Below are 7,306 nucleotides of genomic sequence, written 5' to 3'. Positions count from 1 at the left end.
AGGTACACTTACCTGTGCTCACATCTAGCTCTTGTTCGTCTTGACTTCAAAATAATGCGCGGCCACGAACGGCTTCCGTCACTTACAGCTACGGCCAGTGGCTACGGAAGCCGTTCGTGGCAGCGCATTAGTTTGAAGTCAAGACGAACATTATTAATTAATGAGTTATCACGATCTTTGTTATATATATATATGTTATCACGATATAACAGTGCATAAAAAAATCCATGGCCGTTCTCGGCTTCCGTAATCACACATATAAACATATTATCAACTCATATAATGTGTTGTTGGAGAATAAACCTGTAGAGGATAAAGTTATATCCACCTTGACCAACTATAATTATGGTGCCTACATGTGAATGCATCACAAATAAAAATACAGTATTTATAAATACAAACAGGATATTTTGAGTATTTTATGTTTGAGAGATCTAATTCAAGTATATTTTGCTGATAATATGTAATTATACTTTAGGCTTTAAAGTTTTTATTATTTTTGAGTATTTTTACATAAATGTATACTTTTACATAGTGATCCATCACTGCTGGAGCCATTCAGCACGACTACTTTTTTTAAATGTAGTCTTTTTATATTTTATAATATTCCTATTTTGTGATTCTTTATTGTACTTGTACACTTATGTACATTTTGTACTACATTCCCCTATGCTGCTGTGTTCATTTGAATTTCTATAAATAAAGGAACCTCTTATCTTATCTTACTTTTAATTTTGATACTGTATTTATGAGCAGTAAAATTATCAGAACTTCTCATAAAGGTATTTCTGTAATACGGACCCTCCATCGGTGCTAAAGGATTTCCTTTCTGCACATTTTGACATATCTTTTTTTTTTTTTTGTTGCCTCCATTTAAAATCAACCTGACCTGGAATAAATGTAAGTGTTTAGGATGAGTTCAGGGCACTAACAGGAGGTTCAGCCCGGCCTATATGAAGTGTTGTGGATCACGTGTGTGCTGACTGTCCGGGGTGAGAGCAGCCCAGCAGCCCAGCAGCAGCAGCAGCGCTACAGCTCCTCTGGGCGGACTCTTCCACTGTAACCACCATCTCTTCTCCAACTGCACTGGGACAGATTTATGCTACAGCTTTCTTATTTATGAGCACCAGTCCACCCCGCAGGACCCCTCTAGGACGGTGTGACCGCGTAAATGAAGCGTGAAGACGGCATGGGAAGCCCCGTGTACCCGAGATGAGCGATGATTTGGTCCAAATAACCACTTCTTTTTGTCGCCAGAGAGGGAAACTTAAAACAAGGCTTGTTTTTGGAGTTCCACCTCCCCTCCTCTCTCCCCGTAGGATTTGATTCAAAGGCGAAAACCAAGATGGCCGCCGATTCCGTGCAGGTAGGAAAAGTTGACAACTGTTGCGAAAAGTGCGCAAACTTGCTCCAGAGGTTCAATTACGAGTTAGCAAACAGTTTTATTTCGTTAAAGTTGAGTCGCTGTGAGTCGGTAGTGTTGTATTTAAGTGAAGGGGCCTCTGCCAGATCCTAAAGGGTTGTCTGGGAATTATCCATGGATTGAGGCCTGGGAAACAATTATCCAAAGTAACTTATCCTGAAAGTTTCAACCCGGTGGTTTTGTGCGGGAGCTGCCGTGGTAACCAGTGTAACGGCTATTAACGGGTATTAACGGTTAACGTTTTGCCGTTAGTGCTGCTGTAGTTCAGGTTAAATAATGTCAGTTGGACGTTAACGTACAGGTCTGGAGCCTAACGTCAAGTTAACCTGCATTCGCTTTCTGGAAAATAAACAGTGTCCGCCGTGTGTTGGTCACCGGTAAAGATACATTTTCCGGTTTTAATATGTGTATCCGTGATGGGAATAACGTAAACATTGTTTCTGACTCTTGCAAAGAGGAATCATAAAGACGTTAAGTTTTTTTTTTTTTTCAAACACGTTACAGACCGGATGAACTTTGTCACCAGCAAGTCATAAAATGTTTGTTCTAACATGCAAAAGAAGGTTTTTATGTTTAAAAAAAAAAAAACAAAAAAAAACAGAACAGAGTAATATAAGTGAATGTAAGCATTTAACTCATGTCTCTTTATCCTCTATGAACAGTGGTGACTCACTCACTAATGTGGTTTTACTGGAGTGACGTCAAATACATTTTTCTGACATCCATTCATCCCCTCATCCCCTCATCCATTCATCCACCACTTTATCTGATCAGTTTAGTGAGTGTGGTCAGGCATCGCTTTAGTAACATCCTCCAGATCCTGCCAGGTCTAGGGTCAGTGTAAGTACTCCCACACTGTTATTAATATACAGGGAGTGCTGCTAGAGAACAGGGTTACAGCAGATAACCAGGCTAACAGTTGTGAGACATATTAGATGATTTAATGGATTAAATGTTATTAGTTTTATTCCTGGGGCTGGTGCGGACTGAAACTGATCGCTGAGGCAACAGGGGATGTTGTCATGTCAGTTAGGGCTGCACGATTTGTGATGGCGGTGATCATTTTTGCACCACACGTTTATTATTTTTACCTATAATACTGTTAAAATCCTGTTTTTTTTGGGATCTGTGTCAAACAAACATATTTTCTTACATCTGGGGAATAAGATTTGCAGGCCAGGGCGTCTCTGCAGCACTACAGTACTTCATTATAAAGCTGTTTGTTACACATTTTACCTTTATTAAAACTGCAGCTAGATTTTGATATTTAGATTAATTATGAAGCCGTAATGTCAGCTACGCTTTTGCTGAACCAGTTCTATAGTAAAATAAGGTATTTTACTTTATGTTAACATTTGTTTTATTCACTCAGCACATACTCAAACACTTTATCAGATGACCCTGCCTGATGAACAATATTACTACTGTGGGTTTATGAAATTAAATTGTCACAGTAGCTCACATTGAGTCTGAAAACAGTCATTTGAAGGCAGGTGTAGGCTAGAACACCTGTTTCCTCTCCAGTATGAGGACATAAATGGAAAAAGATGTCCTCTCTTCACATTATTGGTATTTAGGTTTATAATAAAGCCAGTCACTAAGCCAGACTGGTTGATGTAAAGTTTAATTATCTTACCATCGGGGCTAAAAATGGTTGACATCATCATTAGTTACAGGAATACAGATATTGATGAATATAATGATTAAAACCACATTTATAATAATCAAATTTACCAGCACAGTTAACTGTGTTTCACTGTGAAGCCTCACAGTTTGTTCCTAACACACGTAAAGTGTCTGTAACACATTTTGTTTTTGTTTTTTATCACTATACTGTAAAACAATTCACAATTAATTATAAGATAAGATTTACTGAAGAGTTGATGAATGAGGATACAGAATTATTGCTCAGCACAGTACAATAACCAGAGCTGCCAACAACAATAAACTCACTACTCACAATATCCATTTAGGGAATAATCTATTCATTAATTTCTGTATAAGGACAAATATAAATGCAGAAGAACATTTACTGAATAGACTAATATTAGGTTTAACGTCTATAGTTTGAACTGGTCTTAGTTGTGTTTGTTTTCAGTGACATATAATGGATGATAATAACACAAGCCCGGGCCGGTGCTGTATTCCACAATGAGATGCGTCTATGTTTAGCCGTGGTGGACCAAACCAGCTGAACTTTAACACGTATGGCTGTGGCGTCTGACACTGAGTGGAACCAGATCGACTCAGCAGAGCAACAGGTGCTTCGGTGCAGTTTATTGCTCGTTCTCCCTTGTGAAATAGCAGCGTCAGTTTTCTGGACACACAATAAAATACACTGTCTGTCCGGCTCAGAAACGACCATTAACATGGACCTGAAGTGCAAGACGTTACCTGCAGTTTGACTCGGTGTGGGATATGTGTGAGGCTCGTGTGAAGGCTGCGTTTGTAGGATCTGTGTTTATTAGCCTGTGTTGCTATTTCTGGTCACAGCAGAGCACCGGGCTGCGGTCGACACTCTGCAGCCAGCTGTGGGGTGAGACGGCCGGGTGTCAGGTTGGAGGCTCAGATAGGCCTCGCGCAGAAATGGCAAGGGCTTGGCTTTTTAAGCGTGAGCCGGGATAGTGCCCTCAACTTTTCCATTGTCCTATTGTCTGAATGGAGCTCTTGTTGTTGGACCCGGAGCTCTCGGGCTTAAAGAGCAAGTTAACCTGCTCACACTCGAGGCTCAGACCTAATGTTTGCTTTTACCTCACAGTTTCCTTTCATGTCTCAGCCACTAAAAGAGCTCTTTAACAAGTTCAACATGTGTAGCTACCAGATGCTTCACCTTCTTAAGAATATTATAAACAGTTTTATTAAATACAGGTCCGAGAGTGCAGCGTCTGCCGGTCAGTTATTGCTTTAAATGTTGTTTTATTTTGTAGGAATGAGCAGCCTATCTAATAAATGAAGAAGCTTTTTTCATTTTCTGTAGCATTGAACAAAACGTGTAGCTGCAAAGGTTTTAGATACAGGCTTCTCATTTGCTGTGAGCCTTGAACATTTCACAGAGCAGCTAGCAGAGCCACGCTGACAAGAACAAGTTCCCTCCATCCATCAGAAACTGTATGCATTGTGCTGTGAGTGGAAACATTTGCTTACAGTTCCTGCTTCACTCGTCTTTGAACCTAATAAGTCTCGAGTCTTGGTGCGGCGGCGTTCTCCTGACAAGGCAATACAGTTATGCAGCAAGAAATGATAAGGGCCTTACAGGTAAAAGAGCAACTTAAGGAAGTATTGCACTTAGAGAAACAAGAGGTGAAACCAATCCTGCAAATGAGTGCCCGCTCTCTTTCTTTGGTCCTAGTTTCTTTGTTTGATCTCAAATTAAAACACAGGCCTTGTGGGTCTACTAGCTGATTTATTTCCACCTTATCTGATCGGCCTTTCATGGATTTCCTTGCATTGTTGTGCAGTAAAATAGGCCCTTTCGGGTGTCCTCGTGCCGTCCTCATACCAAGTTGGGCAAACACGGCTGCACTGCAAACAAGTTTTGTAGTGCAGAGAGCTGAAGAAGAGAGCTGCTCCACACACACACACACACCGGTCTTTCACTTCCAGGAGTTGTGACCTCCATTTTACCTATGAGTCATCAAGGAGCCTCTGGACCAGGATATGTGCAAACTATAGTTTCCTCTGAAGTGAGCACCTATAGAGGAGAGTGGGGAGGGTTGAGAGCATGGAAATCCCTTATCTTAACAAATATGATGTGTTTTCCCAACATAAATCAGTCAGAGTAGAAGAGTTCAGGGTTTCCAGGTAACCGTTCAGCTGCAGCTTGTCTCACGATCAATGGAGTTAGGAAATGACAGCCTGAATAATAAGCACTAAATATGACGGCCTTCTTCTGTGAAACTAGCATGAATAAACTAAACAATATATAGTAATATATAGTATGGTGCTTTACCGACTAGTGTCTTACAGTGACAGTGTCTTAACACTTGTATTTACTGTGTTCGAACCCTCTTACAGTTGTTGGGGTGTCAAGCTTGTCCTCCACCACACAAGTTGCTTTCCAGGGGGGAGGCCGCAGTTGACAGCCAGTGTTGTGTTTTTAACGTGGGTTAATTTTAGACGCAGTCCTCTCCCTGCAGTGAGATTAGGTCCCATTCTGGTCTGCTCTGACCTCACAGAGTTAGAAGCTAAGAGGGATTTGGCTGTCGCTGCTCAGACGGTTTATCTTCCCTGTTGATGTCAATGGTCTGTGTGAGGAAGAAAGCACTAAACAAGAGGGCTATAGAAATTTGGATACTAGTGGAGTCAATGAGTTTGGCTTTGGTCGGAGCCTCTGCCAGCCGCGGTGTAGTCGAACCTTCGTGGCTTTGAGGAGATCTTCCTGCTTGACGGCCGAACTTGTGGTCGGCGGAACATGCGTGGACTGGTTGCTTCAACTGATCTAGAAATGGAGTTGGCTGAAGCTGATGAAGTTATGGTAAGGCAGAAAGAGTAGTAAAGTTTTGTCTTATTGGTGCTTATTTTTATCATCTTCTCCTTTTAGGCAGTTTCAGCACCTTACTAAATTGAAACGAATTGCATTGAGCGATTCAAGTGTTTGGTTTGATTGCTTTCTTTTAAAGTCAAATGTAATAGTAAAGAAGAATGAAGAGTGAATGATGGGTTGAGACGCAGATCTCGTGGTAGTCACAGAGTGGGGATGTGCTGTTTTTCACATCTCATTATGTCCTGGTTTTATGAATGGAATAAGCCCATTTCCACTCGCTTTAACTCAGAGGCTTTCAGAGAGCGGTGAGTTCTGGTTTACCTTTACGTTTTACTTGTTCTGTTATCTGGAGTCGCATACAGAGTTTGATTTGAGTGAGTGCACTTGCAATAATAACATCAAGGGAGGCCACAGATGTTGAATAACCATGCATACGCATAACTAATGGAGCAATTATTAGTACCAAAGTACAGAGGCTTATATTTTGGTTTGTTTGAGCTGTGACTCAAGGGTTGAAATGAAATGTTGTCTTTTCAGAGTTGTAACCATGTAACACAGATAAAAGGTTACGCTGTCTGACTTCAAACTTAAAATCAGAAGATATTTTCAAACCAAAGATCTTCGATTGATCAACTGTGTAATAAAATGGAATAAACTGATTATTCACAGACGTATGCCGTGATCAACTAGTCACCATTGTATTCATGATGAACTTTAAAGCTGAAGCCCTTTTAGGAAGTGACTTCTAATCCCTCTTTAGTTAAGGTGATGACTTTAAGCATGCAGGTAAATAGTGACTGACAGCAGCAGTGAAAACACCATGAACAGAGGCCGCTCAAGTTCAAAACACAACACTACACTGCGTTCACCTTCACCTTACTCAGGCCGGGCAGCCAGCACTGAAACTGTGAACCTCATGTGGTCAGAAGATATGTTTTTACTTCAGATGCAGTCATTCTGTTTGAAATATGTTCATTCATTGTAGAAGTTGTAAATAGGACACTGATGATCACACATTTTGGTTATTATTATGAAAAACGTAGTGAAACCAGCTGTGACTAAGTTTGTATGTCCTCGGTTTTTATGGCTTCCTTGCTGCAGTCATAAGTTGGTAATGCAAGCGTTTATGAGGCAATAGCTTCAGCTGTTCTGAAACATTGAAAGTTGGTGCAGTGCTTTGTGTTCTGCCAGTTTATATTGATGGTCCTGTTGGTTAAACACTAAAAACATGCAAGAATGCACATGTCTTATTTGCTGACTGTTACTGACCTCTCCCTGTCCTCTCCTCCTCTTTCTCTGCTATCCCATTTCCCTCTTCCTTCTCCTCCTCCCTCACTGACCTCCTCTAAATTGCATTCTTCCTCTCATCTCCTCATTTTCCTCCTCCTCCCCCTCCTCCT

The sequence above is a fragment of the Morone saxatilis genome, unplaced genomic scaffold (assembly GCF_004916995.1).
Source record: "Morone saxatilis isolate NCDOM2014 unplaced genomic scaffold, NCSU_SB_2.0 Contig23, whole genome shotgun sequence".
Classification (NCBI taxonomy): domain Eukaryota; kingdom Metazoa; phylum Chordata; class Actinopteri; family Moronidae; genus Morone; species Morone saxatilis.
The sequence above is the reverse complement of the archived record's forward strand: the minus strand, read 5'-3'. Positions refer to the sequence as shown.